Source organism: Mobula hypostoma, unplaced genomic scaffold, assembly GCF_963921235.1.
Source record: "Mobula hypostoma unplaced genomic scaffold, sMobHyp1.1 scaffold_36, whole genome shotgun sequence".
Classification (NCBI taxonomy): Eukaryota; Metazoa; Chordata; class Chondrichthyes; order Myliobatiformes; family Myliobatidae; genus Mobula; species Mobula hypostoma.
The window spans coordinates 4,264,896-4,281,877 of NW_026948187.1; the positions used below are offsets into that span (position 1 = coordinate 4,264,896).

At 45.3% G+C, this 16,982-nt stretch overlaps 1 protein-coding gene across 9 annotated transcripts in view; it reads right to left on the reverse strand.

Annotated features, from left to right (window-relative positions):
* LOC134341663 (zinc finger protein 239-like) overlaps positions 1-16,982 on the reverse strand; it is a 42,991-nt gene that overhangs the window by 15,662 nt on the left and 10,347 nt on the right. For 4 of the 9 annotated variants that reach the window (XR_010016828.1, XR_010016829.1, XR_010016827.1 and 1 more), the window contains exons 1-2: positions 3,250-3,384; positions 17-184 (exon numbers count right to left, since the gene is read on the reverse strand). The gene's annotated coding sequence lies outside the window, so the exon portion shown is untranslated. Of the gene's footprint in view, positions 1-16; positions 185-3,249; positions 3,390-4,380; positions 4,923-12,448; positions 12,615-16,982 lie in introns of those variants that run through there. The other 5 variants (XM_063039579.1, XM_063039575.1, XM_063039578.1 and 2 more) reach the window with 5 other exon arrangements.

Below are 16,982 nucleotides of genomic sequence, written 5' to 3' on the forward strand. Positions count from 1 at the left end.
AGTAAATGAGACTCACCAAACTTTCCCCTGACCGAATCACTGGTTTCTCCGAGTCAGATGGGTCCTCTCCAGTTGATGCTCTCAGTCCTTGGGCTGGTTCACTTGTTGCTGTTCCCTCGTCTTCAGTCGTGGTTTGCTTCCAGTTGGGGGTTTTCTCCCAATAAATCTCTCACCGCAGGTCTAACTTTAACAGGAAAGATAATGAAGCTCATTAACAATAAAATGGAGAACAAAACATTTCTGCTTAATGTTACTAAGAACAAAACTCACTGAAAATTAAACGTTGAAGGCAGATATAATGATCTCAGTGAACAATCTTTTATTGTCCCTCACACATCACAAAACAATATGGGATAAAAAGGAGCCATCATTCAGACACTGTCAGACATCAGACACTGGAACAGAATTAGGTGATTCGATCCAGCTGGTCTGCCCCACCACTCAACTATGGCTGATTTTTATTCCAACACCATATTCCTGCCTTCCACCTGTAACCCTGAAGCTACTTCGAAATCATGAATACATTAATCTCTGTCATAAATATACACAAATGGCAGCCTGAACCAACCTCTGTGGCAACAAATTCCACAGATCAGACATATTTTGGCCAAATTTTTTTCTCATCTCAGTTTTAAAGGGAAGCATCTTTATTCTGAGTCTGCTGTCAGATCTCCTCTTCAAGTCCACTGTATCCAGGCTTTTCAACATCCGGAAGGTTTACTTAACCATACATCCCTCCACCACCCCCACCGTCCCTCTGAACTCCATTGAGCACAGTTCCAGAACCATCAAATGCTCCTCATACATAAAGCTGATCATTCCTGAGATTATTCTTGCAAACCTCGTTAGCAACAACTGTACTGAACACATTTCCAGGAATAATAGACAAATTGGTACCAGGATAATTTACAGGGAAAAGTTGTGGTTTCTTTACTGTTCTACTATCACAGAATGAACCATTTCCATTCCCAGCTTAAAACAGGTCCATTTCAGGAAATATAAACCAGTTCAGGGTGAATGTAATAAAAAGAAACTTAATTACCAGAAACGCTCAGCAGGTAAGGAACAGCTGTGGGGAGAGGAACAAACTTTGCAATTCAGGTTAATAAAGTTTTGTCAGAATGACTGCAAACATTTTCAGCTTTTAGTGCAGATCCGCAGCAACTTGAGATTCTGCTTGATTTCCACCGAGTCAGAGACAGGTGACAGTGAGTTGTGGGGGTGGGATTTGCAAACACAGTTTGAACACCAAACTCACAGGTCTATTTCTACTGTTGTAAACACGGAACAGCTCATTTACTCATAGCCTCCCCCTGTGAGGATGGAATGGGAATGCATCCTCTCCTCAGATTAGCAGTCATTGCTTCCGAAGGAATTCCAGAAACAAACATCTGATCCCAGACCAGAAATACCCGCTCAACACCTCATAAGCCCAAGCAGCTTGATCCCCGGGTCCATTTTACCTGGATCAAAAACTGTGATATCCCCAGGACCCAACCTCACAGAGTCAACAGCTGAATCTGCCACTCACCGACCCTGAGAGACTCACACATCGTCCCCGCATCTCACACTGGGTAGTGCAATCTGGGATTTCCCCACAACCAGTGTCCAGCTGCTCAAAATTTCTGCTTCACTGCAGAAAGACGACCATCCCATCCCATCTGTAGAAGCACTAACCAATGTCAAAACCAAAACACCAACAGTTCCATATGCCTGGAAAGCTGATCACAGGATTATAGCCCAAGCACCAACTTTCCCAGTACTCTTTGCTGCCCGTAAAATGCTGCAATGTGTCAGACAGTAATAGTTCCCAGCAAGCACCTCCACACCAATGTACAACAGAACTGGAACCTGATGACCCTCAGGCATTCCAGCTAACAAAAACTGATTCTGGAAATAACTCATCAAGGCCAAATGTGCAAAAGAAGACCTCACAATGAAGACAAAGGTTAGAAGAAAGATTGCTCATATATATCATTGAGGAGGTGGGACACAGGGTGGACCAAGGTTGACCCAGATGGCTGATGCATAGCACTGAAGCGGGTGGCAGGAGACTAAATAGAGGTTGAACAAGATGGCAGGGATGAGCAAATGGAACCAGGTGGGAGAAGGGATCAAGGACAATCACTGATGGTCCTCCAACAATACACAGATACTGAATGAATAGTACAAAAGATTCTAAAATAACAAAGTTATAACAAACAACAGGAACTTTTCCATATATACTTTGACCCTCACCAAATTTTTATCAACACACCATAGAAAATTTCCCATCTGGACACTTCTTGCTTTTGCATGGTAACTACTCTGCCCATGTCTGCGAGGAAATGCAGAGACCTTTAGATACAGATCTTGTCTTGTACATACTGCACCAACCACCATCGCTGGGCTCTTAACGTGCAGGGGCAATGTGTGGTTAAGTGCCTTGCTCACAGACACAACACGCTGCCTGGACTGAGGCTCGAACTCATGACCTTCAGATTGCTAGTTCAACAGCTTAACCACTTGACCATGTGCATATCACAGAAACCCCTGGACTTCCCAGTCCCTTGGTAAACCAGGCAGTGAAATCAAAGATCCCCATAACGTAGGACATACTCCTTTCTCACCCACCCCAATCGGGGAGAAGACACAACAACCAGAAAGCTCAAGGACAAATGCGAGGAGCCTCAGGGAGCGAGGCGAGTTGGGGGAAGTTAACAGGACTCAGTGGCCAACATCATATTTCCCAACACGATATGGAGGAAGCATCACCACCCATCTGGGGACTATTGATAGATAGATAGATAGATAGATAGATACTTACTTAGACATACTTTATTGATCCCGAGGGAAATTGGGTTTCCTTACAGCCGCACCAACCAAGAATAGAACATAAGTATAGCAATACAAAAACCACAAACAATCAAACAACAAAATGCAAACTATGCCAGATGGAAAATAAGTCCAGGACCAGCCTATTGGCTCAGGGTGTCTGAGTACACACCACGTGATCCTGCGTCACAAAGCGGAGGGCGGGACAGATCTCCGGCACACAGCCTCACGTGACCTGTTGGCGGGACTTCCATTTCAATTCTGCGGAAATAGACAGCTTGGGCTCCTGGTTTGGATCGTTCAATGAAGATTAAGTGAAGTCTACGCATTTCTGACGAGCCCAGACAACTCGAAAATAAACGAGTAATTGGCCCTCAGTTCGGGACTCACGGCCAGCATCAGATCTCCCCGCTCGGGAACGGTCTCAATACTCACCAATAGGAAAGTGATACCTTCGGCCCGTCGAAGTGATCCCAACTCAGGAGGCGAGGATACCCTACCCGATCCCGCAGACGATCGGCTTCAGCACTGACCGGAAAGGAAAACACCGCCCACCCGGACACTATGAGCATGCGCGGTGGGTGTTACATCATCCGGAGGGCGGGGCCTTGGAAACAGACGCGCAGATGCTGCCCAGCTGTGGTTAAACGGGAGGTGGGGAGGGCGGGGGGGGGGGGGGCAAATGCGATCACGTGATCAATGGGGTCTACCACCCAGGCAGGGACTCCAGCTACCAACTACTCACCTTAAATGTACTCGATACTTTAACCCGAGGGAAAATATATCATCTGTAAACTCTACCTATTCCTCTCGTAATCTTATAAACGTCTACACGAGGAATTCTGCGGATGCTGGAAATTCAAGCAACACACATAAAAGTTGCTGGTGAACGCAGCAGGCCAGGCAGCATCTCTAGGAAGAGGTACAGTTGACGTTTCGGGCCGAGACCCTTCGTCAGGACTAACTGAAGGAAGAGTTAGTAAGAGATTTGAAAGTGAGAGGGGGAGATCCAATATGATAGGAGAAGACAGGAGGGGGAGGGATGGAGTCAAGAGCTGGACTGGTGATTGGCAAAAGGGATACGAGAGGATCGTGGGACAGGTCACCCCAGCCTGCGCCGCTCTGGAGAAAACAACCCAAGTTTGTCCAACCTCTCGCTATAAACTCATGCCCTCTAATCCGGGCAGTATCCTGGTAAACCTCCTCTGCGCCCTCTCCAAAGCCCCGACATCCTTCCGAGAGTGGGGGCGACCAGAACTGTATGAGGTACTCCAGATGTGGTCTAACTAGTTTTATAAAGCTGTGTTACGAACTGTAACGTTTTAGAAACGAACCAGCAGCAATACAGTTCACACTGGAATCTGGTTTTGATGTTAAAAGCACCAGCTTTATTAGTATCTATTTAAAATGTAGTAACTTATCGAAATAAAAGAAAGTTAACAGTGTTATGTGTATATATGTGTAAATATAACTGCCAAACTTGCCGCTCACATCTCCTCTCACCTTAACTGTATTAGACATTTCAACCCCCAGTAAAAATATATCGTCTATCCACTCTATCTATACCTCTCGTAATCATATAAACTCTTCTTTTCACAGAGTGGTGGGTAGCTGGAGTCCACGCCTCGGGTGGGAGACTGAGAGAACAAAGCTTAGAGTCTTGAGACGGTAAAGTAGGAAAGTTCAGTAATCCACGGAATAAATGATGGGAGAGAGATATTTGTAATCCAGGGTGAAACGTGGAGAAAAGGCCGTTACATCAAAATAACCGTCGTCGAAGTTCTTATCCGTTGAATCCGTCCACATACAAGTTATCAGCGAAAGTGACCTGTCACAGGAATACCGTCTTCCAGGGGTTACCACACAACACACCCAGGCAAGGGTTAACACAAGCGGCCCCCAAAATATTCCAAAATCCACTCCTGTGGATTATACGAAGTGATAGCCACACACATTCGTTGTGGTTCCGTGTACCGATGATCAACCCACTCTTGCGGGCACAGAAGAGTTCCAAGCCTCAGCTGCGACAAGCTGAAGCTATCAGCTTTTCCAGTCCCTCTCTCTCTCTGTCTCTCTCTCTCTCTCTCAGTATCTCAGTCTCTCTATCTCTCTCTCTCTAGACTGTCCGACTGCCTGTCTGCAGATCGCTCTCTCTCTCTTATGGTTAAATCCACAGTGAGCGCCGTCAGCCTGTGACTGACGTCATAGTCTCGCCTCCTCACTCCGGCGCTCTTAAAGACACAGTCACAGTCCGACCGCAGGCTCGCAACAGCCGCAACACAACTTCCCAACTTTTCAACTCAGTGCTTCAACTAATAAACACAACCACGCCATTTGCCTTCTTAACCACCCGATCAATCTGTGCAGTCTCTTTCAGGGAGCGATGAACGTGGAGTCTAAGATCCCTCTAATCATCAACACTGTTCAGGGTTTTGCATTTAACAGTGTACTGTCTCATACATTCGACCTACCGAGCTGCCAAGATGATCATCACTAATCAAATCTCACTGAGATTTCTCAGGTCCTGTTGAATTTATTGCCAAGTGCACAAGTACGGGAAGGTACAGGTACAGAGAAACACTGACTTGTGGCAGCATCACAGGCAAGTACATTCAGATAACACAAATTTTACGGTTGTCTGCCAGGAACAATCTATAAATATGTTTTATGCCATTAAATATATATAAAATACATTGTGTCATGATCAATATTAAAATGTGCATTTTAGATAGATAGATAGATAGACATACTTTATTGATCCCGAGGGAAATTGGGTTGCGTTACAGTTGCAGCATACAAGAATAGAGTATAAATGTAGCAATATGAAAACATAAATAAATAAATAATATGTAAATTATGCCAGATGGAAATAATTCCAGGGCCAGCCTATTGGCTCAGGGTGTCTGACCCTCCAAGGGAGGAGTTGTAAATTTTGATGGCCACAGGCAGGAATGACTTCCTATGACGCTCTGTGTTGCATCTCGGTGGAATGAGTCATTGGTTGAATGTACTTCTGTGCCCACCCAGTACATTATGTAGTGGATGGGAGACATTGACCAAGATAGCATGCAATTTGGGCAGCATCCTCTTTTGCATGTGAGATTTCCCTTGGCAAATCATATGGCTGGAGTCCAACAGCAAAATGTTCAATGTCCGGGCTACAAACACGTTCCTTGATCGTAATCTGACCAGGATTGCACCATCTGTTGTTGACCAGAACAGGTAGCCCACCTCCTTTACGCTTACTGCTCTCAGTGCAATTCCGGTCAGCCCGAACGGTCTGGAAGCCCTCTATGGAAACGTTTTGGTCGGGTATGTCCTCGTCCAGCCACGTTTCAGTAAAACACATAACACTGCCCTCCCGAAATGTTCTCTGACTCCTGGCTAGCTCCGTCAACTCGTCCATTTTATTACCCTGCAATCTCACATTTCCCATGATGAGAGAGGGGAGACACGGCTTATAACTCCATTTCTCCATAAATCTCTGTTGTCTCAACCCGGTCCTCTTCCCTCGCCTTTTTGATCCCCCTCTGCATCCTCTGTGTGTTTTCCTCCAGATTTCAGCAGGGGTGTCCGCCGCTCTGTTCGCTAAACCGGCCGGTATAAGCGCAATCAGCTGGTCCCTGGAATAAACAATGCGACCATACTGCTGCCACGCTAAGGAGACGTGTCCAGATGTAACTATTTCCAGCGCTAAAAACCCAAATAAAACTCTCTCCACCAGCCTGTTCGAGAGGGTGCAGCTTCAACGTGTTACCGTGAAAAAAATACAACAAGTAACGTAAGTTTAAAAATTAAGAAAACTCGTCGGAACGGCTGTAACAGGCGGCATGCGCACTAACGTGTTCAAAGTTCTGCTTTGCAATTTCTTCCTCCTGATGTCCTCCTGATGATATTAGGCCATAATCACTAACTTTTGTGTCAATAAAAGAACTGGAAATGTTGAATTTGGTCCCTGTTTCCATTCCTCCTGTAGTCCACAACCAGCTCCTTTGTTTTTGTCACCATGAGGGAGAGGTTGTTTTCTTGACACCACTGTGTCGGGGTGATAACTTCTGCCGGTTGCCTCGTTATTATTTGAGATTAGGCCAGTCAGTGTAGTGTTGTCAGCGAATTTAATTAGCAGATTGGAGCTGTGGGTGGGGACACAAGTCATGGGAATACAGAGAGTAAAGGAGGGGGCCAAGGAGACAACCCTGTGGGGTATGAGTGCTGAGGGTCAGAGAGACAGAGGTGAGGGAGCCCACTCTTACCACCTGCCGGCGATCTGACAGGAAGTCCAGGATCCAGCTACACAAGGCAGGGTGAAGGCCGAGGTCTCTGTGCTTCTTGTCGATACTTCACGCCTTCGTACGGCTACTGCTCTGCCCATGACTGCAAGGAACTGCAGAGAACTTTGGAGAGCAGAGAACATCAGAAAAACAAGCCTCCCCTCCATGGACTCTTCCTACACTTCCCCTGCGTCGGAAAAGCAGGCCGTGCACTCAAAGATCCTCACAACCCGGACATTCTTGCTGCAAACCCACTCCCCCATCGGGGAAGAGATACAAAAGGATTAAAGCCCGTACCACCAGGCTTAAGGACGGCTTCCTGTCTGCGGTTATAAACCAAATGAATGGTCTCCAGTTTGATAAAATGTACTTGACCTCACAATGTAACTTGACGTGACCCTGCACCATATGTCTATCTGCACTGCACTTTCTCTGCAGCCATAATGCTTTGTTACAGTTATTGTTTTGTCGTATATCAGCTCAATGTACTGTCGGAATGCACAGATCTGGTGATTGAAGGCAGCTGCAGGTTCATGAGGGGCTGTTACTGTCAGATTCTGCAGTCTTGCGGCTGTTCATCGCACCCAGGACTGAACCCTGGTCACTGAGCATTGGGGGAGTCCGTTCTGCTGATGTTAGCCTTAAACTAGACTGGTGTTTAATATTGAGGGTCTGTGAAAGATAAATCAGTTCTGTATCAAATCCTGTGTCTCAGGTACTTACTGTCTCTACCACGGTCACAACGTACGCTAGAGAGGCCACTCCTCCCATCTGGTCCCTGCCCATCTTTCTGTCCCATATCAGTATATCAAAATCTATCCCTGCTGTTCCCCTCTCACTCTCCCTGTGATGACAGGTTGCAACTCGTCACCACTCCGTGGGATAGGAGATTTCCCTTGAATTTCATAGAATCATAGAAACCTACAGCACATTACAGACCCTTTGGCCCACAATGTTGTGACGACCATGTAACTTACTCTAGAAACTGCGTAGAATTACCCTACCACATAGACCTCTATTTTCCAAATCTCCACGTACCTATCTAAGAGTCTCTTAAAAGACCCTGTCGTATCCGCCTCTACCACCGTCGCTGGCAGTGCATTCCACATACACACACACACACACACCACACTTTGTTTAAAACACTTAGCTCTGACATCTCCTCTGTACCTACTTCCAAGCAGCTTAAACCTCATTCCGCCCCCCCCCCCCGCCCCGCCACCCCGTGTTAACCATTTCAGCCCTGGGAAAAGCCTCTGGCTATCCACACGACCAATGCCTCTCATCATCCAATACACCTGCATGGATTTCCTGCATGCTTCTCTCCAGGCTGAATAAGACGATGAGCACACTGTGGTTTCAACTTTCCCCAGGGCTCTGGACTATGGTGGTTAAGCTCCTTCTTCCCTGCTTTTTTCAAAGCTTTGTGTCATTTTCACTCATTTCAAAGGTCTGTGCCTCAGACAGCTGAGTTGTTGTAATGCGCCTCTTAAGTTTGACAGCAGATGAGCGAGTGAATCTTCGATGGTGCAGAGTCAGAAACCAAAGAGGTACCAGCGTGAATCAGGGCTTTGGGGCTCCAGAAAGAGATGGGGCTGAGAGTTTTCAAGGAGGAGGAGGAAGAGGAATCAGACCAGCAGGATGTTGCTACAAATAAAAGATCAGAAACATATTGAAACTGTTTGATTGAAAACAAAGTGGTTAATTTCTTCAAAACACTGGAGGAAATCAACAGATCAGGCCGCAAATGTGGAGAGGAATACGTTTAAGCCGAGCCCCTTCAGCATGCCGAGACAGTGTACTTTTCTGGTTAGCTGCTGCCTGAACTGCAGAGTTCCTCCAGCATTTTTGTGTGTATGTGTTTATATTTCCAGCAACCGCAGAATTTCTTTTGTTTTATAATGCATTTGTAAGAAGGTTCTACTTTGGCATTAGACACGTGGAAAGTTTGTTAATATTAAGTGAATTGTTTATGGGAGCTGTTTTGTGCGTTAAAACAGCACTGAGTTTTCTACACAAAAAAAACCTGAGGTATGGACATGGAACCGGTGCTTGCAGGAACTTTTAATGGAAGCGTGATTACCCAGAAAGCTCTGCGCAACAATGTTCACTGTCGCTGAAACACTGATCGAATACACAGGCTGTTCCCGAATATCGCGCATGCGCGCAGTGCACAAAGGCCGCGGGAAATCGGCTTCAGGTAAGAGATTTTCCCCGGCTGCGGGAGGGGGTTTTCAACACCGAATTTGGGACAATTGCTGTGAGCTCCGGACACCGTGGCCCGCAATCCCGGGACAGTCCTGTTCTCTTCCCCCTCTCTCAGCCCCACGACCCGTACACGGGCCCCGGGGAGCTTCCGGCTGATAAGGGAATGGGAACCGATGGATCTCTCAGACAGAGCTGAGCTCCAGCTGTCTAAATGCAAGGAGTAGGAACTCGGAGAAAGGGAACAAAATCTTTTACATCAGCTGTTAAGAAAATCACCTTTGTTCTGCTTCCAATCACAAACAAGAGATAATCTGCAGATATTGAAAATCCAAGCAACACACACAAAATACTGGAAGAACTCAGCATTCGTACTCTTTTCCATAAATGCTGCCCGGCCTGCTGAGTTCCTCCAGCATTTTGTGTGTGTTGCTTGTTCGACCTCTTATTGTTCTGGACCTTTTTAACCGTGAGGACATGTTTTGATCCATTCACTCTGTGAAGATAATGATATCAAACACCTTTGTCCTGGGCAACAAATAGCTTTCACATCACGAATGTGCCAGACGCCAAGGAGACAGAATACTGCCCTTCATTTCATATGCATTGGCCGTCAGTCACCTGAGGGAGGGTTCAGGGGAAATATTTATGTACAATACAGAAACTGGTGTTACCTGTGTGTGTTGTGGCAATGCAAAAGTTGCTGGAGAATTTGCAAGTGGGAGGAAGTGGAGTGATATTTGGAAATCTGACTTTTTAAAGTGTCATTTAGTAAGCAAATCAGATATGGACGATGTGCAATAGCTGGAGTGAGAAAATCCTTCATCACCCTCTACAGGCCTGCTACATAGGTTGTGTGAGATTGCAGATTAACTTGATCAAACCCAGAGGATATCTTATTAAGAGTAATTTGCAGGCTGTTAAAATAAATACCTCTCTATTTAAAATTCAGTGTGCATATATTGTCACTGGGTAACAATTGCACAGCACCAGATTTTTTGGCACACCGATCATTACAAATTAGACGGGACATTGGTGGGAAGGTGGGGAGACTCCAGTGTCCTTGACACCGACACCTATAAGATGTGCATCCAGCTGCAGCTTGCAACCCTGCACGTTAGGGAGTTGGAGCTGGAAATGGATGAATTCCAGATCATCTGGGATAGATATGACATGAAGAGAGGTGAGTTACACCCAAGGTGCAGGACACAGGAAACTTCCTCAAGCATCTGAGGTGAAAGAGGCTCACAGCCACATACCACACAGCCGGTATGTACAGACCACATGAGATCCTCGGTGGTGTTTATGCCGAGGAATTTAAAGCTGTTCACCCTCTCAACCCCAGATCCATTGATGTCAATAGTGATCAGCCTGTCTCCATTCCTTCTGTAGTACAGCGGTCCCCAACCACCGGTCCCCAACCATGTGCTAGCGGGCCAGGAGGAACCGGGAGTCAGCTGCACCTTTCCTCATTCCCTGTCACGCACTGTTGAACTTGAACACAGGGTTGTTAACTGTCCCTTATTTGCTGGGACATCCCGTATATTGGGCTAAATTGGTTTGACCCATACGGATTGTCCCGTATTTCCCCCGCTAAGGTAGAGTGTTCCTATGAAACCATTCATGCCAGAATGGCGTGAAGCGAAGAAGCAATTACCATTAATGGGAAAAATTTATGAGCATTCCCAGACCCAAAAAATAACCTACCAAATCATACCAAGTAACATATAAAACCTAAAATAACACTAACATATACAAACGTAGTAAAAGCAGGAATGATATGATAAATACACAGCCTATATAAGGTAGAAATAATGTATGTACATTGTAGTCGGGAAGATTAAGCCAAAGCCGATTTGCGGGAAAAAAAAATCGGCACGTACGCGCATGCACACACAGTGCCCACGCAAGGCTTCATGGTCATTGTAGTCTTTCTCGGGGTAAACACAAGTGTCCCGTATTTGACTGCTACTTTTGTCCCTTATTTGGGAGTGAGAGAGTCGGCAACCCTAACTGTAAAAGACATGTTGAGGTGAGTTTAACCCTACTTGAACACTGCCCACACCCCCCCCGCAAGGTCGGCCGGTCCACAAGAATATTGTCAATTTTTAACCGGTCCGCGGTGCAAAAAAGGTCGGGGACCCCTGCTGAAGTCCACAACCAGTTCCTTTGTTTTTGTGACATTGAGGGAGAGGTTGCTTTCTTTATACCCAGACAGATGTTGCTCAGACAAAGTCAGCAATCAAAAGGTTGAGCATGGTGTGATGAATGTGCTGAGCTGTGTATATCACAATGCAGGAAGCATCATTGGAAAGCCAGATGAGCTCAGGGCATGGAATCATGATATTGTCGCCATTACTGGGACTTGGTTGCGCCCAACTGCCTGAAGGATTTTGAGGAACAAATTTGTAGAGAGATCGCAGACCATGCCAAGAAACAAAGATTGATTCAGTCAGTGATTATAACTTTCCATATATTGACTGGGACTCCCATACTTAAAAGGACTAGATGGGGTAGAGTTTGTCAAATGTGCCCTTAATCAGTACATAGAAGTCCTGACATCGAGGTGTTCAATAAGCTGTCAGGGAATGATCCAGGGCTGGAGACAGAAATTAGTAATCATAATACTATGAGATTCAAAGTAAATATGGAAAAAGAGAGGTCTGGACCACGGGTTGAGATTCTAAATTGGAGAAAGGTCAATTTTGATGGTATAAGAAGGATCTGACAAGTGTGGATTGGGACAGGCTGTTTTCTGGCAAAGGAGTACTTGGTAAGTGGGGGTCTTTCAGAAGTGGAATTTTGAATGTGTAGCGTTTGTATGAGCCTGTCAAGTTAAAAGTTGAAAGGTAACTGGTGCAGGGAACCTTGGTTTTCTAGAGATATTGAGGCCCCGGATATTTTGTTCCTCTAAATGCCTCAAACTGTTGGGTACTACCAAGACTCATTAATGACTACAAATCATAATTCAATGCCCTGAGCATATCTGATTTTTTTTAGTTGTCTTCTGTTAGTTTTAAAAACTTTCCAATAGTTTTTGTTCTATTATTTGCCCTCTCTTTGGCTTTTATGTTGGCTTTGGCTTCTCATTTCAGCCACGGTTGTGTCCTCCTGCCTATCCAATGCTTCCACTTCTTTAGGATGTATCGATCACTCACCTCTTGAATTGCTCCCAGAAACTCCAGCCATTGCTGCTCCATCGTCATTCCTACCAGTTTCCCTTCCAATCAAGTTTGGCCAGCTTCTCTGTCAAAGAAACATGGAGAAGTTCTGTTAAACAGGTCATTCAGCCCATCGAGACAATGCTGAAAATATTTAAACTCTCTAATGCAACATCCCGCACTGGGACCACAGCCCTCCATACCCCTACCATCCAGGTGCTCATCCAAACTTCTCTTAAATGGTCAAATTCAGCTGGCATGAACCACTTGTGCTGGCATCTCATTCCACACTCTCACAACCATTTCAGTGAAGGGTTTTTCCACATGTTCCTCTTGTCTTTCCACCTTCCCCACTTACCCATGACCTCTGGTTGTCATCCCACCCAACCTCAGTGGAAAAAGCTGCTTGCATTTACCTTATCTCTACCTTCATAATTCTGTATACTTCCAACAAATCCTCAAAGCAATGTATAATTTCCTTGTTTATGTTCAGAGCCTTTTTTACGTGTATAAGATGATGAGGGGCATTGATCATGTGGATAGCCAGAGGCTGAAATGGCTAACACGAGGGGACACAGTTTTAAGGTGCTTGAAAATGTGTACCAAGGGGATGTCAGAGGTAAGTTTTTCACACAGAGAGTGATGGATGCATGGAATGCACTGCCAGCGACGGTGGTACAGGTGGACACAATAGGGTCTTTTAAGAAACTCTCAGATAGGTACATGAAGCTTAGAAAAATAGAGGGCGATGTGCGAGGGAAATTTTAGGCAGCTTCTAGAGTAGGTTACACGGTCGGCACAACTTTGTGGCCTGAAGGGTCTGTAATATGTTGTAGATTTCTATGTTCTATGTCAAACAGCGAAACAACATTGGCTGTTCTCCAATCCTCTGATTCCTCCTCCTGTCACCAACGATGATTTAATTATCTCTGCTAGGGGCCCGACAATTTCTGTACTTACCTCCCGTAGGATCCGAGGGAGCGCCTTGTCATGCCCTGGAGATTTATCCACCCTAATCTGCCTCAGGATAGTGAACATCCCCTCTTCTTTAATCTGTACAGGGCCCACGATGTTAATGCCGCTTTCCCACACTTCGATAGACTCTGTGTCCATCTCCTGAGTAAATAGAGATGATCTTCCCCATCTGCTTTGGTTCCAAACATGGATTACCATTCTGGTCTTCCAGAAGACCAACTTTGTCCCTTGCAATACTTTTGATCTTAATCTATCTCTAGAATCCCTGAGGGTTATCCTTCATCTTTTCTGCGAGGGCAACCTCATGCCTTCTTTTAGCCATCCTGATTTATTTCCTATGTGTTCCCTTGCATTTCTTATACTCCATAAGAACCTGCCTGCCTATCTCTGTTATGCAACTCCATTTTGTGCTTCACCAGAGTCTCAATATCTCTTGAAAACCAAGAGATACAGTTTCTATCTTTACCTTTTATTCTGACAAGCACATACCCGCTTTGTGCTTTCAAAATTTCGTTTTGAAGGCCTCCCATTAACCAAGCACACCTTTGCCATAAAGCAGCCTGTCCCAGTCCACAGTTGCCAGATCCTAGTGTCATAATTCCAGGTGTTGATCCATGCCCTGAACAGATCCGCCTTTCCTACGCTGCTCCTGGTATTGAAATATACAGGGCTCAGCATATTCACTGCACCATGCTCAACTTTTTCATTCCTGACTTTGTCTGAGGACTGAACAACATCTGTCTCCACAACCCTCCACTATCTGTTCTGTTATTCAGGCTCCCATTCCCCCTGCAACTTTAATTTAACCCCCCCCCCCTTACCCCCACCTCCCACCATGCAGCTGGATCACCCCTTTGGCGTTCATCTCCCAGATCAATAAAAAGGAGGTGCATACCAATTGGATGAGACACTTTCTTTGGGAGAAGCCAGACTGTGGTAGCAGATGGTTGCCTCTCTGACTGGAGGCCTGTGACTAGTGGTGTGCCACAGAGATCAGTGCTGGATCTGTTGTTGTTTGTCATCTGCATCAGCAATCTGGATGATAACGTGGTTAGCTGGATCAGCAAATTTGTAGATGAAACCAAGACTGGGGGTTTAGCAGACTGCGAGAAGACTATCATGGCTTGCAGTGCAAACTGGACCAGCTGGAAAAATGGATTGAGAAATGGAAAATGGAATTTAATGCAGACAAGTGTGAGGTGTTGCACTTTGGTAAGACCTACCAGGGTAGGTCTTACACAGTGACTGGTAGGGCACTGAGGGGTGTTGAAGAAGAAAGGGATCTGGGTCTATATTTCACTGACACTGGTGTCACAGGTGGATAGGGACGGAAAGAAAGATTTTGGCACATTGGCCTTCATAAACCAAAGTACTGAGTACAGGAGATGGATGTTGTCTTGACTTTGTACAAGACAATGGTGAGGCCTAATTTGGAGTATTGTGTGTATTTTTGGTCACCAACCTGCAGGAAAGATGTAAAAAAGTATGAAAGATTTCAGAGAAAATTTGCAAGGATGTTGCCAGGTCTGGAGGACTTGGGTTATAAGGAGAGATTGAACAGATCAGGACTTTATTCCTTGGAATGTAGAAGATTAAGGGGAAATTTGATGGAGGTATACCACAATTATGAGTGTTATAGACAATAGACAATAGGTGCAGGAGTAGGCCATTCAGCCCTTCGAGCCAGCACCACCATTCACTGTGATCATGGCTGATCATCCACAATCAGTACCCTTTTCCTGCCTTCTCCCCATATCCCTTCACTCCGCTATCTTTAAGAGCTCTATCTAACTCTTTCTTGAAAGAATCCAGAGAATTGGCCTCCACTGCCTTCTGAGGCAGAGCATTCTACAAAGCCACAACCCTCAGTGTGAAAAAGTTTTTCCTCAACTCCGTTCTAAATTGTCTACCCCTTATTCTTAAACTGTGGCCTCTGGTTCTGGACTCCCCCAACATCGGGAACATGTTTCCTGCCTCTAGCGTGTCTAATCCCTTAATAATCTTATATGTTTCGATCAGATCCCCTCTCACCCTTCTAAATTCCAGTGTATACAACCCCAATCGCTCCAATCTTTCAACATATGACAGTCCCCCCATCCTGGGAATTAACCTTGTGAACCTACCCTGCACTCCCTCAATAGCTAGAATGTCCTTTCTCAAATTTGGAGACCAAAACTGTACACAATACTCCAGGTGTGGTCTCACCAGGGCCCTGTACAACTGCAGAAGGACCTCTTTGCTCCTATACTCAACTCCCCTTGTTATGAAGGCCAACATGCCATTAGCTTTCTTCACTGCCTGCTGTACCTGCATGCTTACTTTCATTGACTGATGAACAAGGACACCTAGATCTCGTTGTACTTCCCCTTTTCCTAACGACACCATTCAGATAGTAATCTGGCTTCCTGTTCTTGCCACCAAAGTGGATAACCTCACATTTATCCACATTAAACTGCATTGCCATGCATCTGCCCACTCACCCAACCTGTCCAAGTCACCCTGCATTCTCATAATCTCCTCTTCACATTTCACACTGCCACCCAGCTTTGTGTCATCTGCAAATTTGCTAATGTTACTTTTAATCCCTTCATCTAAATCATTAATGTATATTGTAAATAGCTGCGGTCCCAGCACCAAGCCTTGCGGTACCCCACTAGTCACTGCCTGCCATTCTGAAAAGGACCCATTAATCCCTACTCTTTGGTTCCTGTCTGCCAACCAATTTTCTGTCCATGTCAGTACCCGACCCTCAATACAATTTGCTGTAATTTTGCACACTAACCTCCTATATGGGACCTTATCAAAGGCTTTCTGAAAGTCCAGGTACACTACATCTACTGGCTTTCCCATGTCCATTTTCATAGTTACATTCTCAAAGAATTCCAGAAGCTTAGTCAAGCATGATTTCCCCTTCGTAAATCCATGCTGACTCAGACCCATCCTGCTGCTGCTATCCAAATATGCCGCTATTTCATCTTTTATAACTGATTCCAGCATCTTCCCCACCACTGATGTCAGACTAAATGGTCTATAATTGCCTGTTTTCTCTCTCCCTCCTTCCTTAAAAAGTGGGATAACATTAGCTACCCTCCAGTCCGCAGGAACTGATCCTGAATCTATAGAACATTGGAAAATTATAACCAATGCATCCATGATTGCCAGAGCCACCTACTTAAGTACCCTGGGATGCAGACCATCAGGCCCTGGGGATTTATCAGCCTTCAGTCCCATCAGTTTACACAACACCCTTTTCTGCCTGATGCAGATTTCCTATAGATAGGGTTATTGCAAGCTGGCTTTTACACTGAGATTGGATGGGACTACAACCAGAGGCCATGCGTTAGATTAGATTATGAGAACACTCAGTCCTCTTTTATTGTCATTTAGAAATGCATACATGCATTAAGAAATAATACAATGTTTCTCCAGAGTGATATCATAGAAAACAGGACAAACCAAAGACTAACACTGACAGAACCACATAATTATAACATATAGTTACAGCAGTGCAAAGCAATACCATAATTTGATGAGGAACAAACCATGGGCACGGTAA